General features: G+C 43.3%; 1 long non-coding RNA gene across 1 annotated transcript; it reads left to right on the top strand.

Annotated features, from left to right (window-relative positions):
* The first annotated feature begins 47 nt into the window (after positions 1-47).
* On the top strand, positions 48-10,716 carry LOC119169401 (uncharacterized). The gene is made up of 3 exons (XR_005109587.2): positions 48-255; positions 3,159-3,281; positions 10,485-10,716. It is a non-coding gene; the product is annotated as an uncharacterized LOC119169401 (long non-coding RNA).
* Positions 10,717-12,981: the final 2,265 nt, after the last annotated feature.

The following is a 12,981-nucleotide window of genomic DNA, read 5'->3' as shown; positions in this document are numbered from 1 at the left end:
CGAATTTGGAGCAAGCAGCGTACTTTTCCTTGTGCTCTTATATGTAACGTCCGTGCGCCAAGTGTCTAGACAGTCCACAGGTGGTTGAAACGGGGATGAAAATAAAAATACAGATAGCAACGCCAGGCCACGTCCCCGATGACTAAAAGATCTCTAGGTATAGGGCAAAGAAAACAACGAAATAACGCTTCGCGTTTGTCGCAATGAGAGCACTTACATTACTTTGCCTGTTTTGTCTTATCATTGATGTCATCGGTAAGTAGCTTTTTATTGCAATGTAAAAAGAAAAGGTTTCATTTTGGTGACATTGCACGGCAAAAAGTAATTACGAATATGGTTCGGCAGCGATAAAATGTTTTAGTTTGTTTTCCACTGATTGTGCACATACAGTCTAATGAATATTTATAAACATTTGCACATGTACTATTATTATTATGCACTGGACGTTTTGATCCCAGAGGGTAGCAAAGTTAGATTTGAAATGTTTCTGCATAAGATTCATTAATGAGAGTAGGCATAACGCGAGGCATTCCGCAGACGACAAGCTGCGTCGCCTCCATTCGCCTTAGACAAAGGAGATTGGGCATCGCATATGGGCAAAGCAGCTAAGATATTGTATATGCAATTAACACCATCATATAACAGCAATGTAAGCAGTGATAGACTTAATAAGATGGTGGGTAGAGATCATAGCTAGGCGAACTCACTCATCAGTCGGATCACTCAGACTCACTCTGACTCTAATCGAGCCGTAAGTCTGAGTTAGATTGAGTCCTGCTGAAGCAATTCTTTGTGAGTGACATTTCCGATGGAGGCGGAAATGTTGTAGGCCCGTGTACTCAGATTTGGGTGCACGGTAAAGAGCCCCAGGTGGTCAAAATTTCCGGAGCCCTCCACTACGGCGTCTCTCATAATCAAATGGTGGTTTTGGGACGTTAAATCCCACATATCAATCAATCAATCAATCTTTGTGAGTGAGAGTCAGAGTGAGTTCAGCTGAGGAAAAGAACCGGTGAGTCTGAGTCTGAGGTAGTCGAAGCACGACAGATATTTATTGAATGAGTCCCATTGAGTTCCGCTTTCTTTCTGCGACCTAAGCTCACGAATGTGTTTGCCGAGGTGTGGATCAGATTGATCAATAACGATGACCTCGGCACGACTGTGGAAACGAAGGTGAAAGCGTATCGATTGCCGTAATAAGCTACACCGTTGCAGCGTTTTTGCCTTGTCATATATAGATGGGAGTAAACAAGGTGAGCTGTAGTGATTGGAAGGTTGTGTGGTGTGGTAATAGTTTTAGTGATTGCATTAAAGTATAATAAAAACCAGTGTGCTAATGCGCTTGCGCAGTCTACATAGCACCATTATTCAAATATTTGAATTATATGATTGCACTGGCTATGCTGAAGAACGCAAACGCTGTAAAAGACGTGTGCCTGTCTTTCTGTTGTTTAGATCTAGCTATGTATTAGTGTGAATACAGAAATACATATTCATACGTAGCCCAAAAGAAAATAAAATTAGGGTAGAGAAAAAATCTGACGCAGATAGCAATAAGACAGCTGCGCCTTCATTTTATGTCGTTTGGTCGTTTAAAAACGCAACTCTCAGCTATTTTATGCAGTTTTACTACAATGTATGGAACATGTTATCAATTAATAATCTGCACTGCGAATAAAGAATCACAATGCTCTTTGTCGTTCGCACTATATAAGTGCCCTCTCCGGTGAGAAGTTGTAGTTATCAAGCTTCCAACAAGTATAATAAGCAAATTGTTGATAAATACGATAAATGCAGAAATATTTACCACGAGGTAGCTAATTCAACAGTGAAGCTTCCCTTGTGCATTGTATCTTGACCGAATGTATCAGGCAGTAGGCAGGTTATAGGAGCTCTCTGTGCCAATATTTTAATAAGCATTTGAAGTATGAGTTCGTGGGGGAAAAGCTGCAGTAAATTATATACACTTCAGCACTGCTGTTAACATGCATTGTACCTCTTACAAAGCAGTAAAGAAGGATTAGAAAAATTCAAGTCCACGACACATATACATGATCGCGAGACTAAGCGCGAACTATCAAGTTATTAGACAAAAGATGCCACTTGAGTTACTTGCATACATGTATACGCATTACAAGCATTGCAAAATTTGAAGTGATATTCAAGGCCTGCTATAGGGAACAGATTCAGGTTGATTTAGAGTACTTATTCACAGAGCATTCTGCTTGCTTTAAGACCATTGTTATATACGTGATGGGTATTTTTTTAGGGCAAGCGATTTACAGTGGTCCGTCCCCCCGTAGCAATTACAATGATGATATTGTTGCAATTTCAAAATGAGAGTTTCATATTCTAAAGCAGAGCATTCAAACACAAGGCTCGTGCGCATGCACGGTCGGCGGATCTTTGTCAACCAGTCTGGCTCGGACATGTCTTTTTATACCACATATTTTTTCAATAATTGTGTATATAACCTACACTCACATGGCTTGTCTTCAAGCATTTCTTTTTGTGATGCACTCCATTCAGTCCCCATGAGTCAAAATATTCACATAACAAAAACGCTGTACTTCAAAATGAGCTTCCGAATTCACCAATTTCAAGTCATTCTCGAGTGATTTTCGCAACCTGACGTCAAATCCCGTTTCATTAATGCCACATATATGACTTGCGGAAAGGCCTTTTGCAAAACAACAACGTCCCTTCACATTTTGTTTGAACAGACCGCCTGCTTTCCCACTCCCATTGCTCTGAGCTACGCCGCCTCGCAGGCTCATCGGTAGGCTAAGTACTTTAAGTGCGGCCAGCTAGATGAGGTGATTTTTACACCCAAGCTTTATAGGCCAAGAATAAGCCGTTTTTTGATAACCATCATTGTAATCATCAGCTTTTCATCATTTGTGGTTAATTATAAGAAATCCTAAAAACATTGACGTACGAGTAAATTTCCTAGAATTTCCTTAATTCAATCAGGAATTATTAGTGGAAAATTTCTAAAAGAGCTCCCGCATAAAACACTTTCTTTCCTCGTTGACACACTATTTTCTCAATTTAAACAGAAATGTGGACAAATGTGTTCACAGAGGATTGTTTGTTTTCTTGTTTATGCATCGCACAAATCTTCAAAGGTGAATGCTGCGTTTCCATCTTATTTTCAGCATTCAGGTTTCCCTTAATATGCCATCTATTCGGAAAAAAGTGTGTGCCGAAAGCCGATTGCCCTACAGAGAATGTGTCATGGATTTTCGGCTGTGGAGCTAAAAGCGTTTGTTGTAACACGGGTAAGTATTCTCACTTCCATGAGGTTCGGCTATAAAAAGGCTGAAATCGTCTTCGTTCACTGGAAATTATACCTAACAGACCAATAGCCCCATCGCATGGTGTTGATTTGAAGAAAAAGTACCGATGATACCAGAATCTCGTATCACACAAATATGCGACAAAATTGCCCTAAATAACGAAAGTACACAGGTACCAGAGCAGGAATAGAATGGCGCAAAATCATATATATATCCTTACACTCAAGAGGTGCCCCTCTCCTTTTAAGAAAAAAAAGAAACAAATATCTACGCCCCTGATTTTGTTAATTAGGGTTGGCAGGAAGGAAATGCTTTGGGTTTTACCGTGGTATGGTAATTTATTCTTTAAAGAGGAGAAATTTCTTTATTCAAGTTTCGTTAAATGCAGTTGTTACTAAGTATCCTGTCCCGCATGCGCCTCTCACCACGTGTGTCAATAGAGAGCACCTGTAGGCTGCGCAATGAAAATCCAAATCGTTTGTCTGTTTCTGGCGAATATTTTTCTCGTACTCCTTGATACACGTGCTGACACATCGAGTGGTATGAAAGATGCGCGATTTTCTTCAAGATAAAGAAATCCCATACACAACACCCAGAGTACACTTCCCAAACTGATAGTGACATTTGTGGTGCACAAGATTTAGGTTCTTCTCTATATACGAATCGGAGCTTGGGCCTAACTTTTTAAGGCTCAAAAACGTGCAAGGACCTGGTACACGCATTAGAACCGTGTTTGATCGCAGATTACAAACGACGCTTTTTTTTTGGTCTAGTCACATAGATCTTGCCTCGGTTGCGTTGTCTTCCGGAAGAAGTTTAACAGCGCTTCGTTTCTAGACATTTCATTGGTGCAAGTTGTTCAGCGCTTGTGCTTTCATTCCATCTTGTTCGGTGTTATGCGTGCTGTCGATCACTTCATAGTGAATCTGGGGACTTTTTCATTCCATACAAAGTTATGACTGGCCGTATATAATAGTAATCATTCACCAAGCACTCCACAATAAGCTCCACATTCCGCGAATTTGAGAAAATGCCCGTAATCATAGAGACGACGCTCTGATTTGTCTTGTTCCCTTTGGAAACTGGGGAAATCCAGCCTCTTGCGTTCCCTTCAGGCGTACGACCACTATTTAACTTCTCAGCGCAAAAACGTTCGACAAGTAACACAAAGTCCTCGTCCTTTGTGCTACTTGTCGAAAGTTTTTGCCCTGAGAAGCTCAATAATGCATTGCAAACTAGCCCAATGCCGCACTTTACTTCAGTACGACCACTAGCCTGCTGATTGATAACTTGAAGCAGAGCCGCGGCCAGATGTAGGTGAGAATGAAAACACAGCGCAGAATTGCGGCACGTTATGTAGCGCTTTGCGCATTTTAAGCTATTCGATGCAGAGCAGCCTGATCTCTTCAGTGCCGTAAACTCACCGAGAATGGGCGTTCTGTCCTCCTCTTTCTCCTCTCCTACGCTACCCTCGCTTTCTCTTTCAGAATCTCAATGCATCGCAGATAGCGTGGCAACACGAAGCCGAATGAAAACCCAAGGGGCGTCTACGCCCCCACAGCGTATGCGTGTCCCCTTCTCTTCTAAATTTTCTTCTATGCTCCTCCTCTTTCTCTGAAAAGCCGAATAAAAACGCAAACGCTAAACGGCGAACGCCTAAGCGATGAGGCAACGCGAATCGACGGTGAAGGCAACAAAACCCTTGAAAGAGCTCTTGCAACCCGTGCCCAATTGCGGAAACGTGTGGTTAGAGCGAAATGTTCTCGATCGTAGTCTCGGCCACAGGTGCAGTGTGTGTGACTGGCTTTGGTTCGACAACAAGCTGCAAAAATTCAGCAGCATGCCGAACGATCTCCGTAGTGATGTCGTTGGCGTGCTGAGAGAATAGTTCGGACCAGTGATTAACAACGACGGCAACCACATTGAATTCATGGTGTGCTAGACTTGCAAATATGCGTTAACGTCTGGAAATTCGCCCGCGAAGAGCATTACGCACGGCTATCACTACCCGTTGAAACCCGAGCACCTGCCCGAACTTAATCCGTTCGAAGAACGGCTCATCACGCCGCATGTGTCGTTCATGAGTATTCCACGCCTCACACACGGAAATGGGTAATACAGGATCCAGGGCTAAGTCGTGAACATGCTCATAGAAGTGCAGGAACTCGAGCAATGCATCCTTGAAACGTCACTCATGACGCGGCCTTCGACGTGCACATCGAACAAAGACTTGCCAGTAAAGCTTTGTACAAGCGCGACACCTCCACGTAAAACAATAACATTTCTCTACCTCTCTTCTTATACATTTTGAATGCGTTCTCATTCGTCCTCTCAATAAATTAGACTAAACGATCCATCTTCAGACTGTCTCACATCCACACATGGTTCCTAGTGGGATTTGATTGATATGTGAGGTTTAACGTCCCAAAACCACCATATCATTAGGAGACATGCCGTAGTGAAGGGCGCCAAAGCTTCTGACCACGTGGGGTTCTTTAACGTTCACCCAGATCTGAGCACACAGGCCCACAGAATTTTCACCCCCTTCGAAATCGCAGCCGCCGCAGCTGGGATTCAATCCCGCGACTAGCGGGTCAGCAGCCGAGTACCTTAGCCAATAGACCACCGCGGCGGGAGCCCTTAAGCTGGAGATCGTGTGAGTTTTCAAAAATAACACATTTTACGGTACACGTTTGAAATACTTCGTAAATGAATTGAAGGACTTCGAATACCAGATCGGTCGGTTTGCCAAATATCATCAAAATTGATTCAGGGCACCTTCAAGAAATGAAAAAGATGATTTAATAAAGTGTTGGTTCAATACTGCCTGCGTTATATCATGGCTCGTGCTATTTACTGATTGTGCTCATTACAACAAGGAGTGTTATCATGAGTCATCACTTTGATTCACTGAAATGTGTAATGAGTCAAATGAAGTATAAATAAGTATGCTTAAGGCTATGCATAACCTTGACCCATAAGCACGTGTAAACCCAACAAGCATGCGTGGCAAGCAGCCAAGGTTGCCTTTGGATGCACTTTAAAAGGAGCCAAAACTGAACCGAAAGGAAACAATGTAGTAATGCGTTTAAAATTTTGAGCCAAGTTTCTTGCAAATATAAGCAGAAGTGGTATTATGAACAGATTTCGACCAACCATACAAGAAAATAAGTCTTCCTTTTCTTTATAGTCAAGCTAGATAAGACGCAAACACACAAATAAAGTGAAACAAATTTAGTTCACGTGCATATATTTTATGTAGAATAAAAACAAAGTTCTTTGCAGATGCAGAGTAATTCGGGAACATTAGAACCAACAAATGAGTAGGAACACTGAAGGTTAAAGCAGCTTTTTCTTCGAGCCACACATAAAATTTGTTTGAAATGCACTTAAAAACATGCTATGTTCATAAAACAAAATCGGTAAAAATGAACATTCCAGTTTCATGTTGGAGCTGAGTTCTGTCTTTCCTCAGATCACATCTGAACAGACGCTGCATATGAGAAATAAAAATCAGGGTGGTGCGTTAGCATATAGATACAACTAGTAGTGTGTGTAGCGTGTTTGCTGTGTGTTTGATGATGCGACAGAAATTTTTACGAAATGTTATTTTATCAGCAAATACTGAAATATTCGTCACCAGACGGCGTGCAAAAGTAGTCAGTTTGTGCAACATAGCCAACAACGGCCACCCTGCGAGCAAGTCTTTTACACAACCACACCATTCATTTCTGCAGTGCATGCAAATTTTATGCGTAAATATTCTGAAGAATGCATGCAGTGATTTGGCGCATTACAAATGCATTGATATACACGCCAGCCGCATCTTTCCAGAAGAAAAGAGGGAGCTTCAAAGGTCAAAAGTCTGGAAAACACATGCGAGCGTCGAAAAGTGCAAGCAACTCCGGCGGTCAGGAGTCTCAATAACCCCGCATAGAACAGCTGCTGGAAAAGTATATGGATGCCATGTAATGCTATGAATCTCCTTAACGCCTGTAATATTGCGCGGACGAAGCGTAGAATTGCACCAGGCACCAAAAAAAAATAAGCAACGACTAGGTGTTTTAACAGCCCACGCATTACAAAGCACTCTGACCTATTTCATCATTACCTGCTGCAGATGTGGTTGTAGGTACATTCATCGCAATCAACAAGGCATATTTATAGTCGTTATTAGCAAAAGCATGAAAAAACTCAGCAGCTTCGTTGGTTGACGCGTTGCTTTAAGGGCGCGAAGTGCCACTGTACTTGTAGCACACACTTTATAGCACATTTTTCTGCGATCCTTCTTTGTGAGTACTGACGAAGGTCAAACCTCTCCTCATTACAGCCACCGTGGCGTTCCCTAGGGTGGCTACTGACCCCTGTGCTGTACAATCTTACGCTACTTGCTCTCACTGAGCATCTGCCAAGCACAGTCAGGCTATCAATGTACGCAGATGATATTTGCGTTTCGGCATCGGCTGTAACACGCCTGGTGTTGTGAGCGAGAGTTCAAAAAAGCTGCAACCGAAACATTGCGTTATCTCTGAAATCAAGGCTTGGAAATTTCTTCCGACAAATGCGCCCTCGTAGCTTTTACACGCAAGCCTATGAATAAGTGCACCATAAGAATTGTCGAAGTGTACCATACGTTTGATAACGCAGATTTTTGGGCGTCATAATTGACAGGAATCTGTCATGGAGTGATCACTTCTCGTACTAGAAAAAAAACGGCTAATAGACATCTATATACTCTACTGAAGTTCTTCGCAGGGAAGACTTGGCGAATGTCACCCAGTGCAATGATACAGCTGTACAGGGTACTTCTCGGTTTTCTGTGGTACAGCTTACCGGCAGTGACCAATTCAAGCAAAACAATTCTGTGGACGTTGCAGAGCATTCAGTCCCAGGCACTCCGGATTCGCCTCGGCTTGCCTCGTAGTGCGTCGACAATAGCAACTATAGCAATCGCCGGTGACCACCTCATTACGACACATATTGACGTTGAGGCACTCAGGACACATATAAGGCATATTGCGCGGACACCCTGCCACCACCTAGCCTCTTTACCAGCAGACAGACCAACCACGATCATTCTTTTGCCAGACGGTAACCACTCCTTCTTGGTGCCTGACTCAGGCTAATATAAGGCTAACTATACTTGGCATCTAGAAAAAAAGCAGATATGCAAAAAAAAGGCCAATGAATGGGCCGATCAAGCTGCCCGTTATGCTCATAGTGAAAGCGATCAAGTATTGATTCCGCTCTCCAGAACTGATGCTGCACGGAAACTCCGCACGCTTGCTCCCAAGCGCACCACGTCGCAATGTAACGAGTCACATTTCACCCATGCACGATTATCGTACCTTAGACTAAACGCTCAGTCTTCGAATTCCTCTTGAACTTCGCCGACGAGACGCTACTACGCTGTGCAGATTAGGGTTGGGTGTCGCATTTACCAATTTGTACGCGTTTCGCATAGGAATGGCCGACACTGCTGCATGCGATCATTGTGGCAGTGACGAAACAACTTGGCACATTTTTTGTGAATGCCCACAGTATTGCTCGCAGAGACAGTCGCTTTGCAATCCAACAGACGAACTGGACCACCATACTCTTTCGAAAAAAAGAATCCTGCGTGACCGACAGGAGTTTATGTCGCAGAGGAAGGCTGTGGAGGCGCTCCTGCGCTTGTTGCGTTCAACCGGCATGCCAAATGACTGTGATTGGAACGCCCTGCAAGTGTGTGCATGCAATTTTTAGGGGCGGAGCTCCTTATGGCGTGGCTTGTGCGGCCCTCGTAGAACGTAACCATCAGTGGCACATACCCGAAATAGCGGTCCTTACGATTTTGACCTCCAAGGTGGTTCCGGTGAGAGATTTCTTCTGTGCGTTGTTGAACAATAAAAGATAGTGCTCAATGCACATGTTAATGGCTGTTGAGGGGGAATGAAAGACAGGAGCATTCGGCCTTTAGGTAACGTGCACGCTGCGATCCCCATTAGCAGCTATTGGCATGTACATTGAGCATGATCTGACAAGAAAGGATTACTACGTTATACTCGTTGGGTGTAACCTCCTTTGTTTTAGAATGGTTTAGCGAGCGTTGGGCCGCATAGCCATGAATACAGAGAACTAGTATATACCATGAACTCGAGGTGGTTAAAGGTGGGAAGTAAACCGGAAGCGAAAGCCGCAAGAAAGTGTGCATGTGCCACCTCCCGTTTAGTCCTTGAAATGTCCGCTGGATGGCAGAGCTTCTATATGGAGATTATATGAAAAGATGCGAGATGGTGGTACTTGGAGTGCTGAATAGATGGACGAACGGACACACAGACAGATGCATGGATGGACGCATGAACGGACGCAGGCGCGGATGCATGGACGAACGCAGGGACGGACGCACGAACAGACGCACGCACGGACGGGTGGATGGACGCATGGACGGTTACACAGACGTACGCAGGAACGGACGGAAGCAAGAACGAATGAACGGACGAATGCTTCGCCCCCCTCCCCATCGTTCACTCCGTGGATATGCTGCCATTTTTTATATTTATTTTATATCTCTCTATCCCTATCCTCTTTCCGACCCTTATTTCTCCACTCCTGTACAGGGTAGCAAACCAGTTTCTTTAGGTTAACCGCCCTGTCTCTTCCTTTCAATTATTTCTTCGTGACATGGCTGATGGGTAAAGACCCGAAAGCAAAATGGGGCTAGATGTAGGAAAGAAAACGTGAGCGGGGCCCGATTACCTGCAAATTTGTTTTCGGAAAAGATAGATAGATATTTGGGGTTTAACGTCCTAAAACTACCGTATGGATATGAGAGACGCCGTAGTAGAGGGCTCCAGAAATTTCGGCCACCTTGGGTTCTTTAACGTGCACCTAAATCTGAGCAAACGGGCCTACAACATTTCCGCCTCCATAGGAAATGCAGCCGCCGCAGCCGGGATTCAATGCCACGACCTGCGGGTCAGCAACCGAGTAGCTTAGCCACTAGACCACCCCGGCGGGGCTCCGGACAAGACCGTATAAATTTTCTTACGAATTTTCGCTACAAGTTGGTGGACGTAAATTTTTTTAGGGCCGATTAAGCTATCGTGTGTTGCTCTTGAGGCAAAGTTCAAGCATCTTTAACTTTTGTGAACCATTAAATAAATTCCTGTGGTCTCACTAACAATCGATTCCTCCACCATGCAGCAAAAATGCCATTTTGCTCTACATTGGGAGGTACATGCCAAGCAGTTTGTGGCGGAAATATACAAAGGAATGTCACCTGCTCTGGGATAAAGACATGTTGTATCTACACGAGCAAGAGTAAGCATGCTACTGCTGGTAACCATGTCCGTCGTCATAGTAACAAATTTATCCGCAATGGCTTTGAATAAAGTGCTTGTCTGCCCAGAAGAATAAAGATTTCTGAATACCGGAATGTGTGATCGTAGAAGATTGACTCTAATCAAGCTCATGTAGTAGGAAGAGTACACTGGGCTTCATGACGGCAGTTACGGGAGCCTGTTGATTGCACTCATGAAAAATCGACACACAAAATTGTAGTTGAGAGACATTGGTGATTTATAATAGGCTCCTCGTATTAGGTGCATGTGATTCAACTTTTTGATACATATACTAAATGTGTTTTGGGATTTCAATAAGCCTGAAATGCCCATTCAACCTCCCAGTACTCATACTGTTCCACCATGGGCTTTAGACTCCAGAGTTGCCAGAATATATTAGATATATATGTAAGTGAATGCCAGTGTATGGCTAGATCATTTCATGTATTGCGGAGCACATCGTACGTTTCTAGAAAGAAAAGGTAAATAAGTTTTATTTCACTGCTTCATTTAAATGATGTCCATCATTGGCTTCTCTGCAAATTCTGCAAGCATGCCAACTAAAGTTTACGCCCTATTCACCGACATTACCACAAACTCGTACTGTCGCTGCTATTGAATACTGATTAGAAGTTTCTGAAATTTACCACTGAATTTGACAGCGGTTACAAAAAGTGAGATATTTTATGAATACAGGAACGGATACGCCAACAGGCTGCAATATAACAGTAAGAGACGGCACGTAAAAAGAATTTTACCGTCGCCACCTATTCATAATCACTTTTAGATGGAAAACATTTTTCGTGCATCACAAGAACTTTTAGAGTCTATCTGCGTATCTATCTTTCCACCTAGACACTTAACCTTTGACTTGGCGTGAATCAAAAATAGCATGTAAGGGTAAGGTGGCTTGACGAATTTGACGCACTGGTCAATACATGAATATTGTCAAAATCGCGTCGGAACCTCATCAGTTTCCGCCAAACAATGACACAAACCCATGGAGGGGTATTTTTCACTGGTATGCAGAATTGTAGCACAGGCGATTGACACTTAGTATCACTATTAGAGTTCAATCAACCAAAGTACTAAGCAGGATTTCTAACAGCCTACGCTACAATAGACCGTATCGATACTATCAATCAGGTAAACAAGAAATGCATGGAATACAGCCAATCCCTACACAAAGCCTTCAAAGATTACGAGAATGCGTTTGAATCAGTCTAGACATCAGCAGTAATGCAGGCACTATGTAATCAGACAGTGGAATAACCCTACAAAAACATATTGAACGAAATCTACAGTAGACCCACAATCACCATATTTCTCCATAAAGCAAGTCACAGAATCTTGTGAAAGAACAGTGTGAGGCAGGAAGAGAAGATCTCTCCGAAGCTATGCACCACGTTTTTAAAGAGGTTTTCATTACCCTAGATTGGGAAGAAATAAGGATAACAGTTGATAAAGAGCTTCTTAGTAACCTGTGATTCGCTGATGACAATTTCTTTATGAGTAACTCAGCGGACGAATTGCAACTCATGATTACTCAACTGAACACGGACAGCACAGAGGTAGGTCTGAACGTTATTGTGCCCGAAACTAGATATTGTGCAACAGTCTCAGCAAAAACAACACTTTGCGATAGGTGTAGAGACACTGGAAGTTGTAAAAGAATATGCCATTTAGGACAGCTAGTAACCACGGAGCCAGACCACGGGAGTGAAAATACAAAATGATAAAGATGGAATGGACCACATTCGGAAAGCATTCTCAAACCGCGAATGACAATATGCCACTGAACCTCAAGAGTAAGGCATATAACAGCTGCATCTTGCCAGCACTTACCTACGGAGCAGAAATCTGGAAGCTTACAAAGAGAGTTCAGCTTAAGTTGAGAACGGCGAAGCGGGTGGAAGTGATAGGTGTAACCTTAACAGTGAAGAAGAGAACAGATTGGGTCAGGGAACAGACTGAGTTTAAAGATATTATAGTTGAAACGAAGAAGAAATGGACAATGGCTGGGTACGCAGCACGTATGGAGGATAAACGTTGGTGTTTAAGGGTAACTGACTGGTATCTCAGAGAGTGCCCACGCACGAAGGGGAGATAGAAATTTAGGTAGGCCGATGAAATTAGAAGATTCACATATGTAACGCGGTATCGGAAAGCATAAGGCAGGGTTGATTGGCGCACTATGCGAGATGCTTTTGCCCTGCAGTGGCTGTGTTCAAGCTGCTGCTGATGCTGATGATGATCTACACAGGAATGGCCACAAAACACTTGGGTGATTTTCACGTGTGTTTGTTTAAACAAACCTAACATCGGTAGGTTTTAGCCGAAGAATGCAATGAACAAATCCA

This window comes from Rhipicephalus microplus, chromosome 2 (genome assembly GCF_043290135.1).
Source record: "Rhipicephalus microplus isolate Deutch F79 chromosome 2, USDA_Rmic, whole genome shotgun sequence".
NCBI classification, from domain to species: Eukaryota; Metazoa; Arthropoda; class Arachnida; order Ixodida; family Ixodidae; genus Rhipicephalus; species Rhipicephalus microplus.
Note: the sequence above shows the minus strand (reverse complement) of the source record. Positions and strands in the feature narration are given on the sequence as shown.